This window comes from Mytilus edulis, chromosome 11 (genome assembly GCF_963676685.1).
Source record: "Mytilus edulis chromosome 11, xbMytEdul2.2, whole genome shotgun sequence".
Classification (NCBI taxonomy): Eukaryota; Metazoa; Mollusca; class Bivalvia; order Mytilida; family Mytilidae; genus Mytilus; species Mytilus edulis.
The window spans coordinates 4,713,197-4,725,729 of record NC_092354.1 but is presented as its reverse complement, the minus strand read 5'-3'; positions in this window follow the sequence as shown (position 1 = coordinate 4,725,729).

Below are 12,533 nucleotides of genomic sequence, written 5' to 3'. Positions count from 1 at the left end.
TATTTCATACGTGTTTCTCGTTTCTCGTGTGTATATAGATTAGACCGTTGGCTTTGCCGTTTGAATGGTTTTACACTAGTAATTATTGGGGCCCTTTATTGCTTGCTGTTCGATGTGAGCTAATGCTCCGTGTTAAAGGCCATACCTTGACATATAATGGTTTACTCTAATGAATTGTTACTTGGATGGAAAGTTGTCTCATTGGCACTTCTACCACATTTTTCTATATCTTATAAGAAAATATTATACTGAAACAAGAAAAAAACAGAAACATAACTGAAATAATGCTGTTAACAGTAAAGAATTTAAATACGTGTAAACGAATGGCGTTAAAATCCCTTGAACAAATGAAATAATGGATTCAAAACCCTTGTTTGATAAGTTCTCAAAACAAGTTGTGTTTATAGATGTAGCATATGGTAATAACCTTTTATTTTCATAGTACCCCTTGATAAATTAAAAATGCACTACACTCATAATAAAATGTATTGAAAAGTACAATATATAAGGTTAAAATTAGCTTTTGTATAGAATATAACGTGTCTACTTTAAACCTACGGATGATGTCAAGTGTAAATCTCTAGATTTACAACCTATGTCTTCCTGTTATGACGAGTCAACATTCAACTTATAATGTTATCACGGAGTACTTATCCTGCTTACATTTACAACCTTGTGTTCAAGGTCGAACTTAATGTAATATGAGAGAATATATGAAAATATACTTTTAAATTACCCGAGTAGTCATTTGTAGATTGGCCGAGTGTCATCATCTATATGTCCGAGTTATTGGTCGAGTTTATAAAATATACAACATGAGTAGTCATCCCGTAGATTTGCAAATAGTTATCTTAATTATTGCTCGAGTGTTGTTTTTTTTTGTGTAGATTAGTTGAATGCTATCTAATGTATTACCTAAGTAATATTTTTTGGTATATTTGCCGAGGTTTATCTGATTTTTTTCCCAAGGGGTTAATTTGCAGATTGACAGAGTATTGTCTATTAAATTACCCAAGTGGTAATCAGGGAGATTGAAAGACTGTTATCTATTACATTACCCAAGTGGCCATTTTATCAGATTGGCCACTGCTCATCTTATTTATTACGAAAGTGGTAATTGTTTAGATTGGCCGATTGTGATTTTTGTAGATTTGCCAAGTTTGACTTATATATTACCGAGTAGTCAAATGTTATCTTACATATTGCATGACTGGTTTTTTTTGCATTTTGGGTGTTGTCTAATATATAACCTACGTGGTTGTTTTACAGATGACAACGTGTTGCCGTATATAGATATCAGACTTAAATCGACATCCGGTCTCTAATCGACGTCCGGTCTCTAATCGACGTCCGATCATCAAATCGATGTCCAAATCTGACGTCACAATAAAATAACATTGCAAATCGACGGCCAATTGTATGATCCTCTATTCGACGTCTTTTTTTTTGCTGTTCTCAAATCGTCGTCCAATATTTGGCTTCTTTAATCGACGTCCGTTTTATGGAGTTGTCGCAGTGAAATCACAACTTTATTAAAGGGTTGGTTGAACCTAAAACTCAGAAAGTTGTTGAAAAACAAAAATAATACTTCTCAACAATTGGTTGTACGTTTTTATTGTTTCTATTATTCGAGTCTGTATACTGTCCTCTAAACGTCTTTCGATTATCTTTGTCTTTGACAAAACGAGACAGATAATATAAACAAAGATCAATTCTAATATGACGTTCTTGCCGTACTTTGACCTATATTTGTTTATTATTTTATTTATTGTGACTTGTCACATTGGCACTCATACCACATCTTCTTATGTATATATAGTTTATGTAAGCACTTCACACAAAAAAAAAACGATAAAGATAATATAAAAAGATAAATTTAAAAATAAATGATTGAATGAATTTAAACATCGCGATAAGAGTCTCCTAATCGATGGGACATCGTTTTTAGGATTCATCATGATTCATTACGTCACATTGGATTAGAGGGCTAAAATATTGGACACTGATTTGAGAACGTGACGTCGTATTTGGACGTCGATTTGAGGAACGGGCGTTGATTAGAGTCCGGACGTCGATCTGAGTCTTACATATATTACCAAGCGGTAATTTTGGTAATTGGCCGATAGTTATCAAAAATATAACCTTAGTGGTTGTCTTGCATATTAGAGATTTCCAATAAAATGACTTTACTCGACATAACCGACCTAACTCAACGTATTTCGTCCTACTGCATTGAAGCATGAAGGAGGGGAGCATACAATGCATGCATGTTTTGCTCTTTGAATATGCATTGTTTGCTGGAATATACCTTCAGTAAAACTCAACCCCAACTATTTTTTTTTACTCTTTAAGTATTTTGTCATTAAACTTTGAATGATTTTATTGACACAAATAATATAATGGAACAATTAAATTAGCAACTTGTAATCAAACACACCCATTATTTCTTGTCATTTCACTTGACCCATATTTTAGTTCTTCTCAAATTATGAATTTCAAAAACTACCAAGACGAAATTTAGCATGCAAATATTAAAATAACGAATTCCGAAGCGATAAGGTTGCCTTTTTATTGTTTTAAAAAGATTAAACGTTGAAAGCAGATTCCAACACACCCGAATGTAAAAGGTATACTCGACTTTTAAAACAAAATAGTATTTTTCTATAATTTAATTAAAGATAATTTGATGTGGGCAGAAATTCATATCAATGATATATTTTTCAAAAGTACTTTTTCGTCTTTACCTATACCAAATTATGGGGCAAGGTTTTTGTTTAAGTATACCTAAACTTGCATCCGAGGATACAGGGGTAGAGGGCGTACTCCCCCTTTTCGATGCCTAAATAAGTTTTAAAATCTCATGTTTTCCACAATATCATTTTTAGCGTATAATTGTTTTTTGCATCGCTCCGCTCGTCAGTATAAATTCAATTATCGAAAACTACACCCTCTTTCAAATATCTTGGATCCGGCCATAATCACAAACTGTATTGCACGAAAAAAAACTTATAAATGATTGTCGTTTGACTTTGATAAAGACTTTTTAAAAACAACAATGTCTGAACATTAGGCATCTCGCATGTGATTTAAAAGTTTAAGAATACATACTGAATTGGATTTTTTCCCGTGATTTAGTAGCTCACTGAACACAGAAATGTGATACTGACGTGTAATCTAATGGACACATGGGCACTACATAAAATCTATACAGTTATGACCACTAATGGTCATACAGATACTCTGTACTTTTGACATGACAAAAGGTCTCGCTTTTCTAGACTGTCTATGATTTTTTTATTCTTAATTTGTGATATGTACAATAAAAAAACAAGGTGTAGTATGATTGTCAATGAGACTACTCTTTACAAGAGACCAAATGACACAGAAATTTTAACAACTTTAGTCAAACGAAGGGCTTTCAACAATGTAGTCAGCTATAAGAGGCTCCAAAATGACAAATATAAAACAACTAAAACTAACAGACAAATTAATGTTAAAAAAAATCCACGAAAACACAACAACAAACGATAAGCACTGAATTAAAAGCTTCTGACGTTGGACAGTCACGGCGTAACAAAATAAGAAATGGCTAGCTGTTTTTATGCTTCGTTTCAGTCTCACGAGTCAATCCCTTTCTATCTGTTTTAATTGTGACATGATCGTTTGATAAACATACTTCTATGATCTCCATTGGCTTTAACTTGGATATTTATAAAAACTATGTATCATAGAGATGCATGCGTAAAATAAGTTCTCGACATAAACTGGCTAAAATATCAGATAAGAATTAAGCCTCACGTTATACTTACGACGAAGAAACCTCAAGCTATATATAATACATGTACTTACGACGAAGATTAGGCCTCAAGCTATAGTACATATTATGATGATGATACTGATGTATGTCTTATATCCAGCGACAAATATTACATATATACTGAGGATGATGAAAATTAATTATAATGATGAATACATATACCTTTTTAAACATGCCCGACAATTAAGAGTCGCATTTTCATATGCTAGGTAACAAGAGAGCGTAACCATGCACTATAAAGAAACACTTGTCTTTCTACGAGTAAACCAATACCTGCTCTTACTCGTGAATGCGTCATGATTGGTGGAGAAGCCGAAAAATACAGTCTTCAAGTCATTCGATCAGGGAGTCCAACAAAATAATTGAATTTGTATTCGAGGCTATCCTGCTACCAGTCAATCCCATATACAAGTATATAATTATGAATATAAAATGTTTTTTTTTTGTTTTGAAATGATACTTAATAAAGTATAATGCAATCCCAGTTATCAACTTTAACAGAGACACATTCTGATTAACAGTTTGAGTTCATTTTTTTTCTGAAATTACGACAAAATCTATGTAAATTAATACCCACGGAAATTAAATATTATAAAACATTAAAAATCGAAAAGAAGAATCTATCTGAAAACGACAAACAAAATCAATACAAATATCAAATAATAAAAGGTTCATTAAATTTTACAAAGTATATCTGAAAATCAAAGTCATTGTCAAAACCATGAAAGACAACTCAAATGAATCGTATGATAGGTAAGGATACGTATATATACGTGGTCTTATGACAGTAAGTTTAGGCGGGATTCTCAATAATCACGTGATATATAAAAATCATGATTTCTTTCGTTTTTCAGCATCTTAGAAATATTTGATATTAATAAAATTTATTATGAATGGGTTTCATAGTTTAGGAATACTTAGTTAAAACTTGAGAAACGCATTTAACAAAATTAATTGGTTAGCAATAACCGGTCCCGTTACGTGCGTACGTCGAGTTAGGTACGTATGTCATTTTATTGGAAATCTCTATTGGGCGATTGTGACCGTATATATTACCGAAATGGTCATTTTGTCTATAAGTCAATAACAATCTGCTATTACCCGAGTGGAATTTGTGTTTAAATGACGAGAACTTGCAGATAAAGGGATGAATGATCAAATTAATTCAAGTATTGATATTATTTTCCTAGCTCCTAGTAAAATCTCAAACACGATTCATGATTATTGCTAAAAACTTTACACACTTCTTAATAATATTAATCTAAAGATCTGTATACTTTTTGGTGATGATTCAAAATTTTATTTTAGAGTTATTGAGTTTTTGTAAAGAAATATTTAAATGTTTCATGGAAGGGCAGACTAGAATTTCTCAGAATGAAGACTAGATAACCTAGATAACACGCACAAAATTTAAGATTTTTTACGTTATGCTTTTTAAAGATCCATAAGTAAAGTCTGTTGTCAAGGATTTTTGATAAAGCATTAAGGGGGAGTAAGTGAACGATATGTCACACTTTTCTATTTTTAAATATATTTCATGAATAAAAATAAAAATAAAGTATGCCTAAATTTTATTAAAAATGAGTGAACGAAAAAAAAATATACCAGAATAAGAAATACACTTTTAGTTAAATATTTGTAATAGCACGAGGCTTTTAATTATTGTTTTTCAAACACACCTTCTCTGTAGTAATGACTCGTTACAAAGGTATTTCATTTCACCCATTTATTTCATTTTTTATACTGTGAATTCTCAGTATTATTATATTAACATGTAGCCTTAATATATATTTAAAAAATCGAATCTATAGCCAGATATATCAAACATTTATTATTATTTTACTATTATACGTTTTTAGGACAAAACAATCAACTCAAACACGCCTTGGACGTAAAATATGTACCCGACTGTCTCTTTACGATAATATAATTGCCCATTTTTAGACACACCCCCCCCCCCAACACACCACCAAAAATACTGTTGCCGGGGACACACATGCAAATTAATGCTTTTTAAGATTAATATAAAAAGTAAAAACACAAAAATACCGAACTCCGAGGAAAATTCAAAAAGAAAAATCCAAAATCAAAAGGCAAAATCAAAAGTCCATACACATCAAACGAATGGATAACAACTGTCATATTTCTGACTTGGTACAGGCATTTTCTAATGTAGACAATGGTGGATTGAACCTGGTTTTAAAGCTAGCTAAACCTCTCACTTGTATGACAGTCGCATCAAATTCCATTACCTTGTCAACGATGTATGAACAAAACAAACATACTCAAAGAGTAAAAATGTCAAAAATAGGGGTACAGCAGTCAATATTGTGTTATCATCTTAATATCACTATAAAAACAACAAATGTACCGAAGAATCACAAAAAGGCATACATCAAATTTAACATACTCATTTTGCTTTTCTTGTATCAATTATTTATGTATATAAAAAGTACCCGACTGTCTCTTTACGATAATATAATTACCCATTTTATCTTTTCGTGTATTTTGCAGTTGAATGTATGCTTATGCATCTCAAAAATCCAGAAGTATTTGCACCTACCGAAATCAGCTGTTTTGTTAAATGTGCCTGTAATTAATAAAAACAAAAACAATAAAAAAAAAATATCTCGTAGCTTCATACTACCAATTGAGTATAAACAAGTATATAAGATTCAAAAAATCTTAAATCATACACCTACATTTAACTTTTAAAAGCCATAAAAACAGTTTTAAACAATCCAAATATTCAAACTTTATAAAACTTGGTTTAATTTCAGCTGGTTATCAACCCGTTTCGCTATAAGCTATTGACTTAGCGTCCGTAATTTAAAAAAAAATCTTCTCTGAAATTACTTGACCAAATGATACCAAATGAATTTGTCTGAGTGAATCTAGGAAAAACAATATTTATCAACAAACATGACCACTGTCTGTTAAAATATATTCGAGTTTTCAGTTTATATCGCAAAAGTTCAAGTGGTTAGAGCAAAACTTACCGAGTAAAAATATTCAACAGGCCAATTTCTATCTACCTTGCACTTTTCAGAAAATTCAGATCAGATGCCAAAACTTGGTCTTGCAACATTTATCAGCCTTTAGTTTGTTTAATTACATATGTATATGAATATATAATGGTAGCAGGGTCACCAGAGTGTGAAATCCATGTCATTTGAAAAAAATACTAAGCATAGATCTAGAAATTGACAGATAATAATGACATTTAAAAAAAAATACTATCTTGTATATGAAGTTTTTGCAGTTTTGTTTTGTCTAAACAAATTGACACACAAAATGAATATAGTATTGTGGAATTTTCTTAACTTAAAATGTTCGATACATTGGTAACACTGATTACTAGGATAATAATCCTGTCACGTATGAATTAGGTAAAAAGCTGGAAATGTGAAAGTTTATGGACGTTAGGTGCAACAGGATACCGACAGGTCGCATTGCTCGTCAGTTTGGGAGAGCTAAACAAATGATCCATGAACATTTATTTTAAAACCTTTATTCATTCTAACAAATTAGTGAGATTTAATGGAGGATTATACCATTTACGGCAACAAGAAAACTATCAGAATATAATGAAGATTTAAAGTCTTTCCCAAAAATTACTATCAATTTCTTCTTATCCTATGTTAACCTCCATGCAATCTCCATCCCTTTATGATAAATGAATTGAACTGTAAAAAATAATGCTTAGTATCTTCCACATGCCTTTATAACGTCTGCTGGATACATATGTATGCCAATGACTGTTGTGAACACAAGATTCACTGCACAGTTTTAAAGTTCTGCTAAACCAAAAATTAAAATGTAAACGTTTTGCGTTTGTTTGATGTGTACCGATTGAGTTTTAAATCTCAGAGAAAATGGTTTATCTAATAGTTAAACATGTGGCTTTGAACTAGCTTTCAGTAGCCACGAGTACACGTGGTTCAAAAATGTGTGTCTTTATGTTATTATTTTGTGTGCTAAGTGTTGTGTTGTTACCACTGTACCAATGAAGGGATAAAGGAGGAGGGATTTGGTGGGGTGTGGAGCGCAAACAAATCTGTCAAGCCTTGTCACGAGTGCTCAAAACCAGTGGTTGTCGATGTTTGCTATCTGTAATAATTTTTTTTGGTTCAAAGTTGTATTTTAAATCAGTCCGAATGTCTTCACTTTTTAATCGTTTACATTTTTATAGCTAGTATTCGTTATGGTTTTTGCTCCTTGTTGAAGGTCACACTTTGACTTGAAAATGTTCACATCGTGTTTCAGTGTAGTAAGTGTTTATCAGTCATGTATGAAATGCAAGTATAGGTGGGTTTTTTATTCAGTTAAAATGTATTATAGAAATTAGAGGCACCAGTAGGTAGATCATATAACCTCGTATATTTAACTGAATAATCCAGTCAATAGTTATCAAAAGTACCAGGTTTATAATTTTATACGCCAGACGCGCGTTTCGTCTACATAAGACTCATCAGTGACGCTGAGATCAAAATAGTTTAAAAGTCAAACAAATACAAAGTTGAAGAGCATTGAGGACCCAAAATTCCAAAAAGTTGTGCCAAATACGGCTAAGGTAAATTTACTCCTGGGGTAAGAAAATCCTTAGTTTTTCGAAAAATTCAAAGTTTTGTAATCAGAAAATTTATAAAAAATGACCATATAATTGATATTCATGTCAACACCGAAGTGCTGACTACTGGGCTGGTGATACCCTCGGGGGCGACACATCCACCAGCAGTGGCATCGACCCAGTGGTGTAAACGTTTATTGTCGTTATACATATCGCTTAACCTTAAGCACCTTTTAAAACTGTTTTAGTTATCATATTATGTAGAGAATCATCAATTTTAAGGGCATTTAATATCTTAAATTAAACTAATTAGATATATTTTCATTTGATATTGGACGGAAGATGTTGCCCTTTTATGTAATATACATTTGTAATTTACGATTATTTGAAAACGCTTACTAAACAGCCAGATTGATGCACAAAAGTAAAAATAGGAGTCACAAATTCGATTGTATACAATTATCTGTCCAATTTTATTGATTCTGTAACGATTGTTTCAAATATGCCCAACTGTTTACCCAAAAACACCAGCACAGAACATTCTCTCGCAGGACAACCTTACACACCGTGTATTCGGTTATTGGGACACAGATTGGACATATACCAGTCAGGGGCATTACTGAAACAAGTAACAATTAAAATAACCTATACAAGTAATGTTGAAAACGAGGCTAATTTAAATATAACTTACATAAGTTATTTTTCTGAATATTATTTTTTATAGGTGTCGAATAATACAGATTTTACTAGTTTTAAATAATTTTCACAGTCATCTGGTTATTTTTCCCTTGATGTATAAAACTTAGGCCGTGTTCACACCAAACGCTGTGTACAGTAAACATGTTTACATTTGGTTTAATGTAATGCACACTAGTTTCACATTAAATTTGTTAACATCTATACACCTTGTTTAGCTACCTGTACATAAGTTTTGTTCACACTTGTAAACTATATGTCATTTAAATGTTCATTACGTAGAACAGAATTTAAATTTTCAAACAACTTAGCAGTTCGGGATCGACCATTTGACTTTAAAAAAAAGGGGGGTTATTTTACCGCAATTTGATTTTTAAAAAAATCGGGTCATACAGATGATTAGAATGAACAAATGCTCTGAATCCAAAGTTTGCCCATACATAATAGTGTCAAATATTGAATTTGTGCCATAGAAAAAAAAAATATAAACTTTCGCCCGTTATTTTAACGGACTTGAGATACTGCACAAAAAACAATTAGCCTCACCCGTTTGCAGTAATGCATTTATGAGTGAATCGTTGTTTGAGTAAAGACCAGTGGCAAGTATTTCTGTCATTGTGTACGTCCAGTCGATTCGGGAAGACCTTTTAAAATGAATTATGTGTTCGGCAATGATGATGGATGAGTCTTTTTTGTCTTGATTAGGGGTTAATAAGGCTACGTTAAAAAATTTATAACAAATAAATATATCAAGTTAAGACAAATGTTTCTGCAAAGAACTTTATTAATAAGTGTTATAAGTATCAATTTTATATAAAAATCGCTTCTTTTTAAAATATACATGGGAAAATTAAAGTTCTGAATGCCTAGTTTTGTGTACACTTAACCTACACAAGGCCTACATCCACTATCGACTGCATGTAGACAAAACATGATTTACACTACATGTAAACATTGAGTTTTATCAATGAGAACGTAATGATGTTTAGTTTATGTGTGAGTTACACTAACACAATACCGAGTTAAGGTCAATGTGAACACGGCCTAATTCTTCTGAAACACTAATTAACTTTCTGACCCACAAATCTTTTATACCGACGCTTCTGGGTCAAGTATTGGTCTCTTGGGACTATCAAATTATGATTTTCATCTAAAATCTTGAAGGTAGACTGATATAAATAGATAGATACCTGCGAATTAGTTAGGACCTGAAGTTATTTATAATGTGTAACCCAAATCAATTACCTATGTGCATTAGATAAGTGTAATAGCTATTTTTTTCAAAAATGTATTCAAGTAATATTGTTGTCTTTATTTTTAAAGTAACCCTTTATCGCTATACTCCTCTCAAATCTTATAAATTCGTTGTTTTATGATATAAAATGTTGTTTAAAATCATGAAAACTACATTTCATCTATGTTTCTATTGTAAATTAAAATAACTCTATTAAGTAATTTTATTATTTTTAAAAACAAAAATAACTTATATAAGTAACTAAAAAAATAACTTGTTTAAGTAACGCCCCTGACTGTATACCATGTACACGTGCGTGTTCATTATTTTATTTTGAACTGCCTAAAACCCAGTCTTACGATAAAGATAAATGCCACTAGTCCGACCTTGAACACATGAAGTAGAACTAAAGAAAAGTACTCCCTACGAATCATAAAAGAACAAATATATGGATTAAACATTCAAACCTTATCAAAGTTTCGGAATGAACTACACGCTTCAGTTTTCACTCACATTTTATGCCGATCATGTCGAATGTGTATTTTACATTGATTGATACTTATAATTTTATGTTCACTTGACAACATTAATGAACATAAGCAATCCTAATCATTTAGCATGATTTGGTAACTGTACATTCAGAATTAATTTCAATGTTTTTATTATTGAAATAAATGCAACCGAGTTATTATTGCAACATCTTAAACTCGCATTTTGAAAAATGGTATATGAAGAAAACAGTATTTTTCTCAATATCGCAGAAATTAAAATCAAATGTTAGTGTTAAATAACATAATTACAATAATAAATGTACGCAATGATTTCTGAATTTACAGTATTCAAAGCTTGAATAACGAAAGGTTACACAGGACCTTATAGTATTGAACATAACAATTGAAGTTTAAAACTACATAAATGTTATCTAAATAACCTGGTACTCCTCCTATATAAATAATAATACTCATTTGGCATGCATATCATAATACTTTTACCACATACATCATTATCCCCCTCTCGCTTTTTAATTGTGTTTGCTTACACAAAAAAAATCAGCTTGACCTTTGATGGATAGTGGTTTCGTTTGCAATTCATTTATTTTGTATTGATTATCTTCAGATGCATTTATATGTTGTAAAATGTGAGATATTTTCAAATCCTAACAGTTAATCAAACTTCTGGTTACTTGTTCCAAAATCGATTAGCATCATGTATATAAGGTGTCGGGAAGAGCCTTAGCTTGAATTTGTAACGTTTGATGTCGGCACTATAACAGTTAATTTGGATAACAGTAATATATTATTTTAGTATATTGTTATATTATTTCTTCGTTTTTCAAAGAATTGCGTTAACACACTATGAAACAAAATGATGTTTAGATATGTTTCCTCAATTTTATATACGTAACGTTTTCACTTGAGATCGTCCCTAGTTTTTGGTGGGGTTCGCGTTGTTTATTCTTTAGTTTCCTTTGTTTGTATCATGTGTACTAATGTTTATCTGTTTGTCTTTTTCATTTTTAGCAATGGCGTTGTCAGTTTATTTTCGATTTATGAGTTTGACTGTCCCTTTGGTATCTTTTTTAAGACGCATGCACAAAATTTTAAAATGTTGTTAAATGTTAAAAAAACATGTCACTTAAACATTTCTTTGAACATGTTTCAAATTATGTTGATAACTTAAAGAAACAACATTGCCTAAGAATGATTACTTATAATACTTTGTTAATGTTTCTTGTTTCACAAGTAGAACCTTGTTATCGTACATATAACGCTACCTGTAAATGTATAAACGAGGTTTATCCACTTATTTAGTTACTTATACAGTAGGAAATTCCTGTATTTTTTTTTTAGGATTTTGACAGTTGTTTTCAATTCGTAAATAATATTTGAGCTTCTGCTTTTGCTATTTCATAAATCACTTTTCGATTTGTGAATATGCGTTGGAGTTCGGTATTTTCGTTACTTTGCTTTCTACATAACATCCGATTTTTTTTTAAGAACGATTGAATAAGTAGCCTTATTGACATTTTTTTGAAATATTATACGATTCCCTAGATTTATCAGAGCATACATACGTTGAATACTTAGTTCAAACACTTGCATAGTCTTAAGTAAAAACAAACCCTTCTTTTTATAAATTGTTACTTGGATGGAGAGTTGTTTTATTAGCACTCAAACCGCATCTTCCTATATCTACCTTCTGAATAATTATATAAA